The 20203-nt window shown below is 39.5% G+C and overlaps 1 pseudogene; it reads left to right on the forward strand.

The window, feature by feature from the left end:
• The first annotated feature begins 12088 nt into the window (after positions 1–12088).
• Positions 12089–13086, forward strand: LOC130496719 (uncharacterized; annotated as a pseudogene).
• Positions 13087–20203: the final 7117 nt, after the last annotated feature.

Here is a 20203-nt window from a genome sequence, read left to right on the forward strand (position 1 = left end):
GAGACGTCGCAGTTTTACTGAAGATACTTAATTCGTATCATCCGTCGAAATAGTCCATCCGCGACTTTAAACATTTTAATCAAAATAGTCCGTCCGCGACTTTAAAAACGAAAACAAACCCGTCGATTGGTCCTGACGGGCAAATAAAGAAACGTTTCACTTAAAAAAAAATTCGTAGTCAGATCTTTTCACAAGATCCTCTTACATCCGACCAAGATACCATAGCGCGCTATACAAGAAAATCGAAATTTCGTCTAGCACTTCGTAAAGGAAGTCGCTCGGTTCGTACCCAGACAAATCGTATAAGCCGATAATATTTCGCGGATTTTAAAACGGTACAAATCAGGTCGAAATCACAAACAGGCAAACGGAAGCCGATCAGTAATCGCATAGCCTTAATGCTGAGACTAGACCTAGGTCTTGCCCTAAGCCCAGTCTTGCTGGCACTTAACATCTCACAGACATAGTATTAAATACGAGATCCCAAAACATGTCTCTTATCGCTTACACCTAAAACGCTCGTTAAAAAGCAGCATACGAAACAAGCAACGAATTAAGAGTTAGAATACGAACTGACTACTCGCATTATATCCTCTACACTTGGCGAAAGTTTAAATCAGATCATAAAACATAAATCATCGAAAAAAACTTACTTCATATTTATAAAAAAAAGCCGCGCGAAGACGGCAAGGATTCAAAGCCTTAAAAGGCCAGTCCCGAAAAACATAAAATTGCGCAACCTACTACGGTCGCGGCATAAACAGATAAAACGGCCACACTTGGCCACGAAAATACAAAGATAGGGGAAAACATTTTCCCGACAAATTCAGTAAAGGATAAAATCATCCGACGACGAAGTTCCGAACTCCGTCGGATAAGTCACCTCATCTTCACCTCCCTCCGCTTCGGTCGCGATCTCCACCGTGTCAGGAGAAACGGGGATCGGCTCCCAGAGTCCCCAGATCCTTTCCTCGATGGGAGGAACAAGCGACTCGGCGTGAACATATTCCTTCATGGCATCCTGCATGAGGCCCAACTCCTCTTTGTAAACATAATCCCTTTGCTGAGTCCTCGTGAGAGCTCCAACCGATCCGCGACACTCGCGAAAATCGCCTACCGCGGCATCGGCCGCCCAGGGATTGTAATAGTCCTCTTGGAAACGCGTCGCCCGATTCTGCATCTCGGCGGCGATCTCCCGCTTGGCCTGCCTCCTCGCTCGGCGAATCTCTCTAGCATGATCGGCGGCCGCCCTTAAGTTCCGCTCTGGGGTCTCCCCCTGGAATCGCGCCAAGTCATTCGCGTTATTCTCCGCTTTGAAGCGCCAGATCCATGATTCTCTCTGACTATCCACCAGCGCCGAGCCGAGATGGTTCATCGCCTGCGAAATTCAAAAATATAATTTTTATTTTTTACAAAAATAAAAATACGATCGGATAAACAAAGAGAATGAAGGAAGAAATAGAAACTAACCCCTTTCACCACGCGAGAAGTTTCCGCCAACACCTCAGGCCTCTCCTCTGTTTCCTCCACAAAGGAGAACGGGTTAGGATGATCAGGAAGACCGGAAAAGAAGTCGTCAAAATTGGGAATTTGCGCGTCACTCGAACCACTCTCATCGCCAAAGCCTAGAGACGGATCCCATCCCGGAAGTGGAGAATCGTCCGTAGGAAAGTCTTGATCCTCCACCTCGATGTCTTTATTTTTCTGAGGCAACTCAGGCGATCTCTCGTCCGGAACACGCTCCGGGAGATGCTCAACGGGCGCAAAATCAATCTCACCCTCCGCCTCGAAGTCAGAGTGAACCAATCGGATCGCCTTCCGAACCCTCTGACCGGTAAAACTGGTCCACCAATGATCACCGCTCCTCATCGCGTCCCTCACCTCCATAATGTTCATAGGCCAGGGATGGACCACGCTGATGTACGGAAGGGGATTTGGAACCATCCGAAACATCGGAATAAACTCCTCCGCGACAGACGCAGCATTAAGTCGGACGTAGAAGAATAATTGTTTCCAATTGTTAAAATTGGAAACAGTTACCCTTACTACCAACATTATGGGACGAGGAGTCAGTCGCCAGGAGGCAGACTCCTTGTTGTATTGCAGCCTTAGAAGTGCCTCAAAATGGTCGGCAGTGAGGGATAAGCCGCGCTCGTAGCTCAGAATTACGAGACCGATAAGGATCTCGAAACTCGTAAGGCTCAGCTGGTTTAACGAAACCTGAAAACGGTCCAGTACACGGATAATGATCTCAGGAATCGGAAACCAGATACGACAGCGCGTCAGAACGACCTCGTAACACGTGAAGTAGCCTTCCGGAGGATGGTCGGCGCTTTCTCCGACCCTAGGAATCCGGAACTCAACCGCGTCCGGGACTCCGGCAAACTTCCGAAGCGTCTCGAGAAAAAGATCAGTGGTCTTACTCGGCAGATGGGCCCCCGTTTTCCGAGATCGACAGATCGGAAACTTTTCTTCTCCAAGACGATTGATACTATCACTACTTGCTCTCCAATACGCATCGCGTTCAGCCGCATTCGGAGGAATTTCGAAATCTGCCTTCGGAACGAGGAGTTCTCCGTCCTGATTACAAACGGGGGAAGAAGTCACGGGAGTCTTCTTCTTGGAAGACTTTTTCCGCTCTTAAACAACTTTGACATTTTGGAGGATTTTCTTTCTAAGAAAAAAAAAAATTTCTTGAGAGAATTCTTCAAAGTAAGTCTTATGAAAGATGGGTGAGTAAAAATGAAAGAGTTACCCCCTCTTTTATAACTTCAGGATTTACTATTCAAGTTCGGACTTTTGGATACCTAACTTGGCCTAAAAACTCGCCTAAACTCACCAAACCATATGACAGAATCTCGTCAACCCACGATTCTACCGCACTGGGGGGCTAACTTTTGGTGTCGAATCGGACAAGGCAAAGTTGGCATCCAAAATTCCGTTAAAAATTATTTACTTAGAAATCTTTTACGGTTTTTCGGAAAAGATTAACTTATACGAAGAATTTACGGAAAACCCTTGTTTTAAAAGAAGGATTCTTTAAAACGACGATTTCCTAATCGACGATTTCCTAATCAACAATTTAATAAATCAACGATTTCTTAAATAAAACGATTTCTTAATCAACGACTTAGGAAATCAACGATTTCTCAACGGCTTGAGAAAGTTTACGATTTCTTAAAACAAACGGAACATTGTTATCAAAGGTCCAAACATCCGCAAACAATCATCCTGAGAATCGTAACTTCACAATGGTTCCAAACGTTCGGACAACGGACCATAACCCACGGCACAAACCCGATCGCGATGGCAATCGGGTCACGGATAAGAGCTCGGTTGCTATAGCGAACGGATCACGATACCACGCTCGGTCGCTATAGCGACCGAGCTCCGAATAGAGCTCGGAGCTGCGGACAAAGTTCGGTCGCTGTAGCAATCGAGCGTTCGTGCATCAATCATCCTCCGAAACGTCTGAAGTCTTCCGAAACGACGATACGACATAAAACTATGCATTCTCGACTATCCATATAGCCGTTCTCCGCAACTCACCACTATCCGTTTCTTGATCTCTCGATCAAATGGAATCGTCCGTTTGGTTTACGATAAAACCGCGGAAACTTAACCTTATCGGAAAAATCGTAAAAAAGTCTTGAATCAAAAATACGGCCCAGAAGAGGTCCTAAACTTGATTCGAGGCCCACTAGCGATTTCTTAAAAACCCATAAACCTTATGACGGTTTATGCAGTTTCCGCAGAAAAATGAAAATTTTCCGCAGATAATCATGAAGATCGGAAAAATGGAATATTCCCATTTTTTCGACTATGACGGCTTAAGGGCAAAAGGGGGAAGCGTAAACCGACCTTGGAGGGAGTATATAAGGAATTCAAGGCGAGAGGCATAGAGGGATCACTTTTTCAGAGCAACTTAGCACTTAGAGCAATTTAGGCAACTTTCCGTTTTTATTTTTCGAGCTGTGACTCAACTAGGTTTAGCCACCTTCGGGTATTAGAACAAGGATCTCGCCGACAGCTCTCGTAGCCGAAGCACGTTGTCCTGTTGTTGTCACGCTTATACGCAGATTCGGAATAAAACCTTTCTTGCTCTCTTTTTACAATTTATATTTTATTTTTCCGTTGTTATCGTGTTCTGATTGCTTGACGTGTGGTTTCTCAGAAATTCGGGACCTTCTGGGAAATTAGGGTTTTCGTACTTTTCTAAAATATACGAAATATTGACGGTGCGAATTTCGGTTACCACAAACCCCGACTGTTTTACACTGGGGACAGTGTAATTTAAGTCTGGGAGATTACTAATTATTATCTATTAATTTGAGTCTTATAAAAATGTTTTTCAAAAAAATTTTATTGAGTCAAGAAGGGGACAATGATCTTATTGATATTTTGCTTATCATTAACCACTTTCTAGACCAGTTTTAGATTTAGTGATTACAGAAGTGCTAGAGATACTAAAGTGTATCAACCTGTCTACCATGTTTGCACTTACTAAGATTGTTTGAAGGAACCAAAGCTTACTTCCAACCTAATACTGACATCACTTGCTTGTCTTGGGGCTTGGTATACATGGGATCGGATTCTTCAAACAAGTCTGGAAGGTAAAGCCTTGTATATTTACATCTTTCTCTCTCAATTTCGAAATCTTTGGATAGATTAGAATAGAATATATAAAAAAGATCTATATTTATGTTTTATTATTAGGAAAAGAATTCAAACAGGACTTGGTGGCAACAACCATTAAGGCTTGATTCATAAGAATTCTATAGGTAAGGGATTTGAACAGGACTTAGTGGCTACAACCATTAAGGCTTGCTTCATATAAATCCTAGGATATAGGTCAAAAAGAAGTGAACATGATTTGGTGGCTAAACCATTAAAGCTTGATTCATGAAAGCCTGTCCAGTCTTGGTCAATAAAATTGACTGAGTGAGAAATTAGAAGAGAGAAAGAATAGGAACTACTATTTACATGCAGGTCCATATAATTGTTTGAACATCCTTACATCTTGTGATCGATACTCCCAAGGTAAAGCCTGCACATTTATTTTATGCAAGAATTGAGGTTAGTAGAGGGAATCTTAGACATGATTGGTTAAGTTGCTGACTAGGAGAACTTGGTTGCTATACTATGATATTGTATAGTGCACTTTTGTAGTTAGGATGTTTATAACTTGGATTGCACTACTAGAAAGATATGACTAAGATTGATAGACATATTGAGTCCCTGCTGTTTTCAAACCTTTTCTAAGACTACAAGTTGTTTTTGCTTGAGGACAAGCAAAAGGTTAAGTCTGGGGGAGTTGATATACCATGAATTTGACTCACTTTTAGTCATGGTATATTATTATTTTAGGATATATTCTCTACATTCTTGGGTCTATACTGCATATTTATAGGTTCGGGAGCTAATGGAAGAAAGATGATGATTTTGGAGCATTTTAGAGTTCATACCCGAGAGGACCATATCGACCACCCGAGGTCGACAAGGAGAGATGCGCGTCGATCGATGCATACTCAGTGCTATCGATCGACACTTAATCGCAGAAGCCCGGATTTGGTCACAGCTGACTTGAAGCCCAAGACACCATCTATTTACCAAAATGCCCTGACGAGTTGTAACCTAATTTTCTTAGTATTTATGTCTTGCCTATGTGTTTTGGCACAAACACGGTTTTTACAAGAGTTTCTTAGTTTCTTTGTTTTTGGTGAGAGAGAGAGTTATTAAATTGAGAGTAATCTTGAACACCATTTATTTATCTATCTATCTATGAAGTTTTTATGAGTTTGCTTGTGTCTTACTTAGCCATGTCTGAGTAAACACCTTTGTTAGATTTAGGGTTCAAATAGGTATGAGGGATTAGCCCAAAATATGATTACCTGAGCATGCGATATTCATCTTAGAAGATCATGCTTAATGCTTGTGTTGGAGTAGCTAACATACATATGAATACAAAGATATGAATCCTTGGATCTATCTTCTCTGAGCCAGTAATTTACCTGGAACAAGCGACAGCTGACTGGGTAATTACTTGGTGAACTGTATTCAACCACACGCTTAAAGCTTACTAGTAGCGCTTCGATCGATACTCATATAGAGTAATCGATCGATAGACGCGGGGCATATGTCGATCGACATCGGCGACATCACACCGATTGACGCTCTAACCTATGTTCACAACGGAGGTGTTTCATCGTTTCTAGTGATTAGATGGTCACAACGACAGTTGGGCTATTGCTTAGTTGGGTTCTTTAATATCATGCAAGCATATCATATAGGCAGTCATACCTCTATAATCCTGATAACCTGAATAGTAATCCTAGATCTAATTTTTTAAATCATACTTGTTAACCCAAATCAATCATCCTTGAGTAATTGTCCTACTCAAACCAGTTTCCTGTTTACTTTTATTTACAGCTTTAAAAAACACCAACCTAGCTTAGTTAAGATAAGATCTATTGATTCCTCAGCTCTTTGTGGATTCGATCCCTAAATACTACAATTGACCTCTTTTGATGAGAGTAATATTGCTATAGGTTAATTTGAGCAAGTATCACCATCGAAGAATAGTTGTTGGAATGCAGTAGATGAAAACTCGTTATACGTTGGAAATTTTCCAACAAATTTCAATCGAACAGAGACGGTAGATATTTCGTAAAAAGTTTGTTGGAATATGTCATTGGAAATACGAAATTCCAACGAGACTTCCGTTGGAGTTTCAAATGAATATTCCGTGTCAATTTTTCCATGAAGTCCCAAAGATTCTTCCGTTTGGATTTTCTGACGAGTTTCGAAAGAATTTTTGTGGTATTTTTCCAATTAGTTCTCACGAAAATTTAATATTTTTCAAAATTTTTTTTATGAAACCTTAAACTTTTTGTTTTCAAATTTGGAAAAAAAATGAAAATTTAGTTTTAAAATAAACAAAAAATAGTCTGGAATTCCATAAACGAAAAGTGGATAAGAACAAATATAAAGGAAACACAAAGATTCGGCTCTTGAGGTTCGCCATCTTCATCTGAGAAATTTTTAGGGTCCTTGGATTTAAGGATCACTCTTCATCAAGCTAATTCCATGGATACGAGAGAAGCCCTCCAGAGTTCCTTAGAGTATCGTCAACGCTTATGTTTCTGGTACTGTTTCATAGGCAACTTTTTTTATTATTAGTTTCTTGTTGTATGATAAAAAAAAATTAAAAAGGCGAACCAAATCGCTAACCGCCACGTGTCAGCGGAGCCCACGAACAGTGCAATAAACAACTAAAAACCGGTTCTTATATAACTATTTGTGGACCAATTTATTTTTATTATTATTATTTTTTAAGGATTTTTGGGTTAGGAACTCCCATTGGAGTTGGTCTTAGGTCTCGTCAGCAATGTTTATTCGAGGAGGTATCGTGGAGGACAATGAGTCTGAGAATAGTAAGTGAGTTTTTCATACGCGGGCGAACCATATCTGTGTCAAAAATTCTTAGGAATTGGGGCTGTCTGCAATATTTTTTGAAAACTATTAACAAAGTGAAAATAAAATTATAAAATAAAAAAAATAAAAAAAAATAAAATTATAAATTTGTGAAATAAAATATCAACAATTATAATATTTAACCTGGTTGTAAAGCTGCTGGATCTCCTCAGCTGGGTATGGATGTTCGATTTTCGATTCGGTTTGGTTCTTTTGTTTTTTTTCTGAAAATTTGGTCACCAGGTATCTCTGAAAATACGTTCCGAACGTATGCAATTCTTAGCAAATAGTCGAGATATAATAAAAAATTGCAACTCTTCTTCAGTTTCACGATTAATCAAAGAGATGCAAAAAAAAAACTAACTGTTAATCGTTAAAATCTAAGACACTTTCATTGGGGAGCCTAGAGTACTCATTAACAAAGGAACAATCCCAACCACTTTCTCATCAATTTTATAAAGATAATAATTGTAAGTCATTAATACATATAATTATCAAGTTGGTCATTCTTAAGAAATGTAATTTTGAAAGTCATTCTTATTTAAAATTAAAGTTGGGTCGTCATTCTTAATAAAAATAATCAAATTGGGTCTTTTGTCATAAAGATAATTTGTGTGACATTCTTATATTAAAAGTAGTCTGGCTCGTTCTTCATAGAATTAATAGTTGGCTCATTCCTAATAAAAATTAATTTGTGAGTTTGGTCTTTCTTTATAGAAGATTCTTTTTAAGCTGGTAAACATAATTGCAAGTTGAGTCATTTTTTAATTATTTTTGAATAAGGGTAAGAGTAGTTAATTCAACATTTTTTTAATTTTTTAAAAATCATTGGTTCAATACACCCCTTAAGAATAAGTAAGAGTAGTTAATTCGATGACAAAAAGAGTAGTTAATTCGAATAAGGAATATTCGAAAATGGTCCTAAATATTATATATTTAAACTCTTTGGAAATATTATTAACAAAATAGTGTTTTTTAAAAAATAAATACGTTACAATCTCTTTGCAAATTTTTTATTTAGGTTTTAAGTTTATTTTATTAAAATTTTTTGATTTTTTAATAACTAAAGCTTATTTTTTTTATAAAAATGAAATGATGGACATTTTTTTAATAACAAAACATTAAAGTTATAGTTTATTCGGGTTTAAACCGAAAAACCCAAAAACCGAGGAACTCTGAGCCGACCCGAACCGATATAGACATAATTTAAGTTTGGTAACTATTTATTCTAAACCGAATAACCCGAAATCCGAATAACCTGAACCGAACCCGATCCGAAATCCGGATTGAACACCCCTAAGAAATACCATTATGTTATGTGAATAATATTTTATTTTCTTAAAATCTATTAAGAAAAGGATAATGCTATAACAATATTAGACTTTAGAAAAAGAAATATATTAAAAAGAGACATAATTAATTTCTAATCCCTAAAAGAAAAGGATTAAACTTATCTCTATATAAACAACTTACCTTTCTACCAAAATCTCATCAAACAAACTTTCAATATAACATTCTTTTTCTGCGTCTTGCGTTTCCAAATAGGTACTGTTCCAATCGTTTGAACTGCTTTAACTAATTATTCAGATATGTAATTGTTATCCGTGAGTTTCTCGCCTTATTCTGTAATATTAGCCACAATCATAATTATTCATAACAATTGTTATTCGCTTTAACTAATTGGCCATAATCATATTTATGTCAATGCTAGGTTGTTGTAGGTTAGTTACTTTTTAGATTAAAATTATTGTCTTCATCTGATTTCGTAATATTTTAATAGTTTAATTTATGATTGTGGTTAATTATGATTGTGCCTACAACAAAGTTAGGTTTTAGATTATGATTGTTGTTATTATTTTCATATGTTTCCGTAATATTCTAATACTTTAATTTTATGATTGTCTCTAATTAGTTTTCTATTCGCTTTAATATGCTTATAATTTCAATCATTATTGATATTTTTTCAAGCTATAGTAGTTTCATCTGCTTGATGCTTGAGTAACTTAATTTAGTTATCTGAAATATTGATATGGTGTTTAACTAAAAAATATTATTAATTATTTTTGTATAGATACCAAAACAAACAGACAATGACTACTAAAATTCAGAATACAAACAAAGATTATGTAACATTGGATCAACTAAACAGAAAACGTTTTTATTGTAGTACGGTGGTACGTCTTAAAAACAATAAACTCATTAGTATATATATTTTATAATGATATATAAAATAAATGATACTATAAAGAACTGTTTTAATACATGTTACTAACATAAAACTAAAACCTATCAAATATTCATGTTGTTGATATAAGATACTTTATGGAACAGTGAATACATCAGCATGTAAGGTTTCCAGTTTCTAAAGGAAATAAAAAAATTGTCAAAATACTATATTTATACTATTACTTTTCATCTTTACACTAATCACTATTATTTTTTCACTTTTAAAAAGGAAAAAAAAAACATTTATAACCCTATGATTAACATCGAAAAAAAAATATAAGGTTGACTAATCTAAACTTATGATTTAGAATTGAGAGATGGGGTAGGGCTAAGGATTTAGGTTTAATATTTTTACATATATAAAAAATTATATATGAAGTCTTTAAGATAATAATAATTATTTTAAGAAACAACATTTGCATTAATAAACAAATATTTTTATAGAGTGATACAAACGCCTAATTATTATTGTGGCAATAACTTACGTAGGCAGTCACGACAATAATCACAAAATAAATCAACATAAGTTTATAAGAAGAAAAGAACATGCGAAGATCAGGATACAGAACTCTAGCTTATATTTTTCTTGAATCAATTATGTTTGGTGATCATATATGAGGAAGCTTAATTATATATATATATATGTGAATAATTGTAGTTCCTTTTGGTTTATGATTTTTTTTAATTAGGATTTGAATAAAAGAAAATTAACATTATTGTTATAAATCATTTGGTGGATGATCCATAACCAGACCCGATGATACTGATCCAGGCGCCAAGGAGGAGAGAGACAGCAAAGATAGTTTCCATATTTCTATTTCATGTGTTATTTTCATTATTGTATTTACCTTTTCCTTGTTGTATTAGGAAAATCTAGTTTTCCATTTATCTTATGACGGTCTAACTATGACGGTCTAATACTTGTATAAATATAGACCTCTGGTCATGAGTAATAATAAGCTTTCACAGCACCTCTTTTACAACACGTTATCAGCACGATCCGTCTCTCAAAACCCTAAGCTAAATCTCAGACCATCCGATTTTCTCTCTTGATCACGATAAACACTAAAACCGTAAACAAGAAGAATCTGTCTCAGAACTTCAAAGAGGTCATTCTCTCAAACCGTGAGGAAACAGAAAACGATCAACATATCAAATTGAAGCCCTTGACGAGACGAATCCATCGGTGCAAACCACTTGTAGATCTGACCGCCGACGCGCCCTCACGCACAGATACAGTGTACGCCGATCTCACTCATCCGAGATTAAACCCCAGCTCTCTCTCTCTCTCTCTCTCTCTCTCTCTCTCTCTCTCTCTCTCTCTCTCTCTCTCTCTCTCTCTCTCTCTCTCTCTCTCTCTCTCTCTCTCTCTCTCTCACGATCGGACCCTAAGCAAGACGCAACCAGCTCCTGATCCGTTCCGGTCATCCAGTTCGCGATCCGACTCGTTCCAGCTCTCGGTGGTCCGGTTCTACATATCAATGCTTAGGTAAAATTCATAAATCCTACGAACCCATAATTGAATTGGTTGATTGATAAAGATTGAACCCTAAAATTGAAATCTCTTTCCCTAATGAAAACCCTAAGTCAATAGATCCCAAAAACTCTTTCTTGAGTAAATTGTAGCTCTCAAGTCCGATAGAGATTGTTTTAAACAATTAAACTCAAACCCTTAAAAAGTTTTGAATCTCAAAAATCCCTATGATCATCCCAATCTTTATGATCATATCGTGTCCTTAATCCCCTTGATCAAATCGAAAAACCCTAGAAATTGATCAACCCCTAAAACTTAAATTTGATCAATTTCCTAATTTAAAGTATTGAAACTGATTGCTTGTTTTAATTGCTTAAAAATCGAATTTGATTGTTTTTAAATTCTAAAACCGTGGGAAAACTTTCAAATTAGTATTATGATTCTATTTCGAAAAGTTACAATTGGTTTTTCTAAACAAAAATAGGTTGACAATTGGATTTTATCAAGATCGATTTTATAAAACCCTAATCCAATTTTTGATTGCTTGTTTGGTTAATTATTTAAACCGATTTTGATTATAGAGAGATAAACCCTAATTTGATTTTCATAGAAACTAATCCGATTAGGTTGATATGCTAGGAGTACCATGATCATTAGGTTGCTAGAAAGAATCGATTTTAGAAATCATTATAAATCGGCTGCATCATGAAAACACTTAAAATCGTTTTGCTAAGTTATGAATCCGGTTTGCATGGCATGCATCATTAACTATATTGTATGCATCATATAGTTATTAAAACATCATCTAAATACTTATTAGAAATTATTTTTTCTGGTCCTTCTGACATAAAGAATTTATATCAAGCTATATAAAGCTATTAAATTTTCTAAAAGTATATATATGTTTGTTTTCAGATGTCGAAAATCAATAACCTTGAATATGCTGTCCTTAATCTCTCTGGAGACAATTATCTCCAGTGGGCATTGGATACAGAGATCATCCTAAACTCTAAGGATCTCGGTGAATGTATTACCGAGAACAACAAGGCTACTGAAAAGGATCAATATAGGGCAATATTAATTAGTCGCCATCACCTGATTGAGAGTCTCAAAGATCAGTACTTAACCATTAAGAATCCTCTAGACCTTTGGAAAGAGTTGAAACAAAGATATGATCACCAAAGGACGGTGCTCTTACCAAAGGCTAGACACGAATGGAAAAACCTCAGGATCCAAGACTTCAAGTCTGTGGATCATACAACTCAGCAATGTTTAAGATCGTTTCTATACTTAAACTATGTGGTGAGGATATAACGGAGGAAGATATGCTTGACAAGACTTTCTCCACCTTCCACACAAGTAATGTGTTGCTACAGCAACAATACCGTGCAAAAGAATTCAAGACTTATGCGAGCTTGATTTCATGCTTATTACTTGCTGAGCAAAACAATGAGTTACTGATGATAAATAGTGAGATGAGACCTCCAGGTGCCACACCTTTACCTGAAGCCGAGAAAGAGGCTAATCACGTCCAATCCCACAGCCATAGGCGTGCAAGATTTAATGGACAGGGCCGTGGTCAATACAATTCAGGCCGCGGACAAGGCAGTCAATCTGGTCGAGACCAGAACCAAAGACGCTCGTTTAGACGAGGTCATGGTCGAGGCTGCGGGTCTTCGTTCATACCGCAGCATTCAAACAACTCGACCAAATCTGTATGCCATCGGTGTGGAATGAGTAACCATTGGGCAAAGACTTGTAGGACTCCCAAGCATCTAGTGGAGCTATACCAAGAAAGTATGAAAGGGAAGAATCCTGAAGCCCATATGGTGATCCATGATAATGAAAACGATTTCGATCATGAAAAAGATGATCTTATGGGTTATGAAACTTCAGATGTTCTAAAGGATTGAATTTGACATTCTGATTTTTGTGTTTTATAATTTGGTGTTTGATTTATTTTTTCGTCCTCATTTTAAATTAAAAGTGTTTCTTTGAATTTATTATATGAATGAAACATTTATATTAAAATCTTATCTCTGAAATTTCCGAAAATTATATCTATAAATCTGAAATTAATGATATAATAAAATATATAATAAATCCTCTAAAATTTCTTCATTCTAAAGAATGAATGAATGGTTTCATAGTGAAACCATGAGCAAAGGAAAAGAGTTCCTTAATTGTCCAAAGAGATAAGAGATAAGAGATAAAATTGCGGGTATGCGGCCAGATATGTATAAGGGCAAGCATTCAGATGCTTTATATTCACCTAGAGAAACCCATTGAGATTATAAAATATAAGAATGGTTTCCATAATGATATAATGGGCAAAGGAAACAAAAGGTTCCTACAAAAGTTTTGAAAATCGCCCAAGGCCATACCTGCATTCTCTACTGATCAAGACTATGCTAACGATCAGTATGATAAGAGGCAAGAGCCATGGTAACCAGATTGGTATACCCCACGAAACTTACACACTTTATGGCATGACCGGACTAGCCATCCTAGTCTAAACTGATGCAAAGATTGATATTGCAAAAGGCACAAAGAGTTATCCCATAGAATCTCACGTTGTGTAATATGTACACAAGGGAAACTCATTAGGCTATAATGTCTCAAGCATTCAAATGATTATAGCATGTTCATGAGGGGGAGAAATGACACACCCGTGTGGTCCATGACCATACTATAAACATGAATATGACAGCTTGGCTGTACTGGCCATTACCTATATGGTTCAGACTCTAAAGTCTATAAGATTGGGGACATCATGAAATTTACATGTATAAGGTTAATATGCATCAGGCCATATAAGTGAGCATAGATATTCCCATCTCAGATTGAATACGGGTCATGAGCCAGACATAAACCATCTTAAGAGAATCTGAATATACCACCACAGACATATGTGCCATTTAAGATAGAACCTCAGAAGAGGATTGGGAATATATGTTGGATGAAAATGTCTTTCTCCCACGAATTTAAAGGTATCTTGAGCCAAACATGGGTGATCTAATTAGTGGCCAAGAACACAGATTGCAAAAGATAGTAATCTGATTATCCAACATTAAAAGGAGAAAGTTATAAGTTGGTAAAGAGAATAAAAGAAATAGAATGGTATTTACATCATTGTCTTGGCAAGATCCTCGGACTATAAAATATGATCTAAGACGTCCAAAGAATGTGATCAAAAGATATAAAAGCTAGCAAAAATAGATGCAAGACACATTGACCCGAAAAGAAAAAGAATGACTAAATCATACCAGCGTAGCACCATGAATTTGATGTCCTAAGAGACACAATCAAGTTGCTACAGTGTCTATACAAGATAGACCAATAAGTTCCTAAAGATAAGAAACCTCGGAAAGAAATGAAAGGTACATAGAATGATACAAATCCGAGTTCAAAGGAAAAAAGTCCAGACAGAGCGATAAGGCTGGCCAGCTAAACATCTAAGGTACTAGACCATGTAGTTTGGGACGCCAAACTGCAAGGTAGTAAAGGTCCTAGATAATAAGATCTCAAATCTATTAGCTCATGTCTGGAACACTATGGAACTACATAAGAGTGTTAACACTAATGATGTATTTACATACAAGAGAGCTCATAAAAGAAAGTAGAACTTGAGTTTAAAGATATAAAGCGAGGATCATGAACCCACATAAGAGTACTTATAAAGAATAAAGGAAACATGGGGTTTAAAGTATTTACAGAAAGATGGGCGTATTGGCCATACATATAGAAAAACGCCATCAAATGATAAAACCAGTGAATGGGTCTTGTGAGGAAAATAAACCATGAGATATAGGACATCACCACATGGTCTAAGGTGATCATGTTCCTACTTAAAGCATTCAAAGAATGGCTTGATTACACAAGGATACTCACAGAGACCAAGGAACAGATTATAAGGAGATATACTCGTATGTGGTGGATGCTACTACACAAATTCGAAATTGATAAAGGTCTGGTTATAAGTAAGAGATAATGTAGTAAGCAGCATATTAATCACTGGATAAAAATAATAAAGGTACCAGAAAGATGAGAAAGAAAGTTCTCAACGAACAGCATCGTTCCTAAGCTGTTTATGGACTGAAACAAAAGCAGCTGCATATAATATGATAGACTAAGTAATACTTAGTAAAGGAGTTCTATAAGAACGATCCAAATAAGTTCATATATCATTATGAAAGAAATTCCTTGTGTTTATAATAAACCAACCTAAAAGAGGTTAAGTGTTTTCGATGATACAAGTTATCGATTGATTCTTAGACATGCTATGTTTTATATATGATGGGACTACAATGATTTGTAGTAGAGATCATAGCCGTGTGTGTGTATCAGCACACCACAATTACATAGTGTAATGCGAGATGGTCATACAAAAAGGGCAAAGAGAACCATTAAGGCTCACGACCATACCGAATCAAAGGTCGTGTCCGGCTCCATTCCAGCCCAATCGCCCATGAAAGATGACTAATATGTTAACACCAAAACGTGTAACATCATCGCAACACACAGACCATAATGAACCAAGAGAGTGACCAAAAGTATGTCTGGTCGAGGTCAAATGGATTTGGCATTGCTGAAGGCAAGAAAGATCGATAGCCATGTATAAGGTCCATGAGTGTATTTGACTGCAGATCCATAGTTTTATGAGATTATAAAACTCATTGCAGCAATAATTATTAATGACATGACCTTAGACACTCACGAGTTATGGACGAGTATAGACAAGGTCTATAACTCAACATGGATCGACCAATAAAGAAAGATCGACTATAATGGATAAGCCATGAGCACATACAAGTGATGTATGTTCGAATGGACAAAGGCATTTCCGTGAGAAAGCCAAGTGGTTCGTATGTGTTTGGTCGATGGCTCAATATATATTAAAATGTCCACGGTATGGCAAAGTCATGTGAGTAGAGGATCTGTGGGACATAAGAAGACCGGCGAGTAAAGTTTGATCGCAGATTAGAGGTTCATCCGAGTACTGGTCGAGTACCATCCGTCTGACCAGGACATAGAGTGGTCGACAGCAAAAGAAGCACATCACATCTGAGTCTTCAGCGATGTTTAAATCAGGGGGAGTAGTATGTGTTGTACTCTTTTTCCTTCACCATGGTTTTGTCCCACTGGGTTTTCCTGGTAAGATTTTAATGAGGCAACATTAAGCATACTACGAACCCTGAATGGTTATGACGTCTAAGGGGGAGTGTTATAAATCATTTGGTGGAGGATCCATAACCAAACTCGATGATACTGATCCAGGTGCCAAAGAGGAGAGAGAGACAGCAAATAGATAGTTTCCATATTTCTATTTCATGTGTTCTTTCCATTATTGTATTTAACTTTTCCTTGTTGTATTAGGAAAATCTAGTTTTCCATTTATCTTTTGACGGTCTAACTATGACGGTCTAATACTTGTATAAATATAGACCTCCAGTCATGAGTAATAATAAGCTTTCACAAAACCCTAAGCTAAATCTCAGACCATCCGATTTTCTCTCTTGATCACGATAAACACTAAAACCGTAAACAAGAAGAATCTGTCTCAGAACTTCAAAGAGGTCATTCTCTCAAACCGTGAGGAAACAGAAAACAATCAACATATCAAATTGAAGCCCTCGACGAGACGAATCCGTCGGTGCAAACCACTTGTAGATCTGACCGCCGACGCGCCCTCACGCACAGATACAGTGTACGCCGATCTCACTCATCCGAGATAAAACCCCAGTGCTCTCTCTCTCTCTCTCTCTCTCTCTCTCTCTCTCTCTCTCTCTCTCTCTCTCTCACGATCCGACCCTAAGCAAGACGCAACTGTTGGGGTCAAAAACGGTTATCTCGAAATCAACGGCTAAGTCTATTTGTCATACGAAAGTATACGGAAGAAACGAGAAGTAATCTAAGTTTGGACATGCCGAACGACAAGGAATCCGCCTTGAAACTTCAAAGAGCCCGTTCTCTCAAACCGTGAGGACCCAGAAAACGAGCAAGATATCAAATCGAAGCCCTCGTCGAGACGCACGTGCTGGTCCTGGCCGCCGGCGGCTAGCCCCCATGCTGGTCCTGCCCGCCGGGCGGCTAGCCCCCGTGCTGGTCCTGGCTGCCGGAAAACTTCAAAGAGCCCGTTCTCTCAAACCGTGAGGACCCAGAAAACGATCAACATATCAAATCGAAGCCCTCGTCGAGACGCACGTGCTGGTCCGTAGCCGCCGGGCGGCTAGCCCCCGTGCTGGCCGTGGCCGCCGGCGGCTAGCGCCCGTGCTGGCCGTGGCCGCCGGGCGGCTAGCCCCGTGCTGGCCGTGGCCGCCGGCAGCTAGCGCCCGTGCTGGCCGTGGCCGCCGGGCGGCTAGCCCGTGCTGGCCGTGGCCGCCGGCGGCTAGCGCCCGTGCTGGCCGTGGCCGCCGGGCGGCTAGCCCCGTGCTGGCCGTGGCCGCCGGCGGCTAGCACCTGTGCTGGCCGTGGCCGCCGGGCGGCTAGCCCCGTGCTGGTCGTGGCCGCCGGCGGCTAGCGCCCGTGCTGGCCATGGCCGCCGGGCGGCTAGCCCCGTGCTGGCTCGGATCGTCGGATGACAAGCTTCCGTGCATAAGTCCCAGCCCCGGCCGTCAGAAGTCTGCACTTCGAGTCTTTCCCAAGTCCTCGCAGGACGAATCATTGAGATTCAGCGTACGAAACTCCGGTTCTTACTCCAAACTAAAACCGTCGGAAACACTTCGGAAACTCGTAAGATATCAACGGGAAGGAAGATCTTAAATTCTTCGTACGAAACAGCGATGGTTATCTTAAGACACCACTCATCTAAACTCTACGAACGAATGAAGAACTTCCGAAGAAATCATTGAAAACAACGGAATTCCTAGAGACGGGCCGAAAGGGACCAAACGCGATCGGACAGTCCGTGTACGATTATCTAAGATAGATACGACGATTAACGTTTATCTTTACGTAACAAGATAAATGCTAAATTTCCGGAAGGATAAATGTCAAGTTTCCCGAAGATAAATGTCAAGTTTCCCGATAAACATGGAGGCCGACGAAAATGGAAAAAAGCCCGCCTTGCGGCCCAGAAGGAGAATAGACCGTCATAAGAAGGAGTATATAAAGGAGCTTTGGGAGAGGAAGAAGGGGAATAGCGAAAATCATTAAGAGAGAGAGAAATCCGAGATTGGAAACCTAGAGAGCTCATGTTAGGTTAAGAACTTAGAATTCAGGCGGTAGACTAGCAAGGTAGGACCTAGAACGTCCGGCCGCCTCTCGTTCTATTTTCATCTTGTCCGCAGGCTCCTGTCTCTCTCGGAAGGATCTAACAATCCTTTTACTTAGAGTTCCGCACATAGAAACCCTAGGCATTATTCTCGACATGCCCGTTTCTATGACTAACGCTCGTACTAGACGAACTCCGCCAGGCAGTTCGATCTCTTGTTCAAACCCTTCCAACTGAACTACGTCCGACTTGATCCTCGAAAGGGGTACGTAGGCAGCCTTCCTTAAGGTCCAGTCCCAAATCTCAATAAAACCTTTCCGCATTTATCTGATCACTTGTCGTTGGTTGTCGCAGAGAATCCGGACCTTCAGGGAAAGTTAGGTTTACTTAGCTTTCCTCCGTTTTACTTAATCAAAATCGACAGTGCGAATTTCGGTTCCCACAGTTTGGCGCTAGAAGGAGGGGGGACATATTACTCTTACTCTTACGGCCGCAAAACGCTTGATCAAAGCAATGTCTGGAAATATGAAAGACAAACTCACAGCTCACATCGACGCTGGTAAAACAACTTCAGCAGTGACTGCTCCTACGACCAACGCTTATGCAAACAGTTATCTAAGATTATCATCTTACGGACAAACGTCCCGAGAACGGACCATCCCAACCAAGTTCGGGTCCTATCAACCATGCACCCCCGTCCAAGTTCCTGCAACACAGTCCTCGGGTCCATGGACACAACCCCCCCTCGTTTGGGACTATCGAAGAAAGACTTCGGAAAAATTCATAAAAAGACTTGGTAGTGGAGACGGATTCCTGCCTGCCGTATAAAAACGGCTATGGTTAGCTTGAACACCAGTTGCCTTAACTATACGGGGAATTGAAATCCTTTCGGAAAAACCAGCGTCACATCAACGGCTTTTTCTAAAGAAAAATCGTAAAAACGTCTAAGTCCCAAGACAGCCCAAAAGGGGCCCGAATCACGGCTAAACGACCCACATACGATTTTAGGTAGGATCGAGCCCAAGGCTGATATGACGGTCTGAGTTTCGACTGGAAATGTTTTTTAGAATTTCCCGGAAAAATAAAGACTTGTTCTCCTGGAAATCGCGGAGAAACCCCATATTACTCATGAAACAGAAAGCTTGACTAATCGGGTTACCAATCAGCGTTTCTAATGCTAAAATTCGATAACATTTTACGGAACACCTTTCGTAAAATAAATTCTCGAAAATATTTCACGAGACAACTTTTGCATGATTAAACTCGACAACATTTTACAAAACAGTTTCCGTAAAATTAACTCGACAACATTTTGTGAAATAACTCTCGTAAAATAAAAGGTCAACAACGTTCTAAAGAAACAATTCCTTGCTGGGATCATGATGAAACCTTGGAAAAATATTAAGTTCGAGATTAATCATCTCGAAATCAACGGCTAGAAACATTTTCTACACGAGGAAAAACCTACGCAAAAACACGCACAAGCCGAAGGAACCGAGCAGCCGATTCCGGTCGCGGCCGTGGTCGCCGGGGGCTAGCCCCGTGCTGGCCGTGGCCGCCGGCGGCTAGCGCCCGTGCTGGCCGTGGTCGCCGGGCGGCTAGCCCCGTGCTGGCCGTGGCCGCCGGCGGCTAGCGCCCGTGCTGGCCGTGGTCGCCGGGCGCGCTAGCCCGTGCTGGCCGTGGCCGCCGGCGGCTAGCGCCCGTGCTGGCCGTGGTCGCCGGGCGGCTAGCCCCGTGCTGGCCGTGGCCGCCGGCGGCTAGCGCCCGTGCTGGCCGTGGTCGCCGGGCGGCTAGCCCGTGCTGGCCGTGGCCGCCGG

Source organism: Raphanus sativus, chromosome 6, assembly GCF_000801105.2.
Source record: "Raphanus sativus cultivar WK10039 chromosome 6, ASM80110v3, whole genome shotgun sequence".
Taxonomy (NCBI): domain Eukaryota; kingdom Viridiplantae; phylum Streptophyta; class Magnoliopsida; order Brassicales; family Brassicaceae; genus Raphanus; species Raphanus sativus.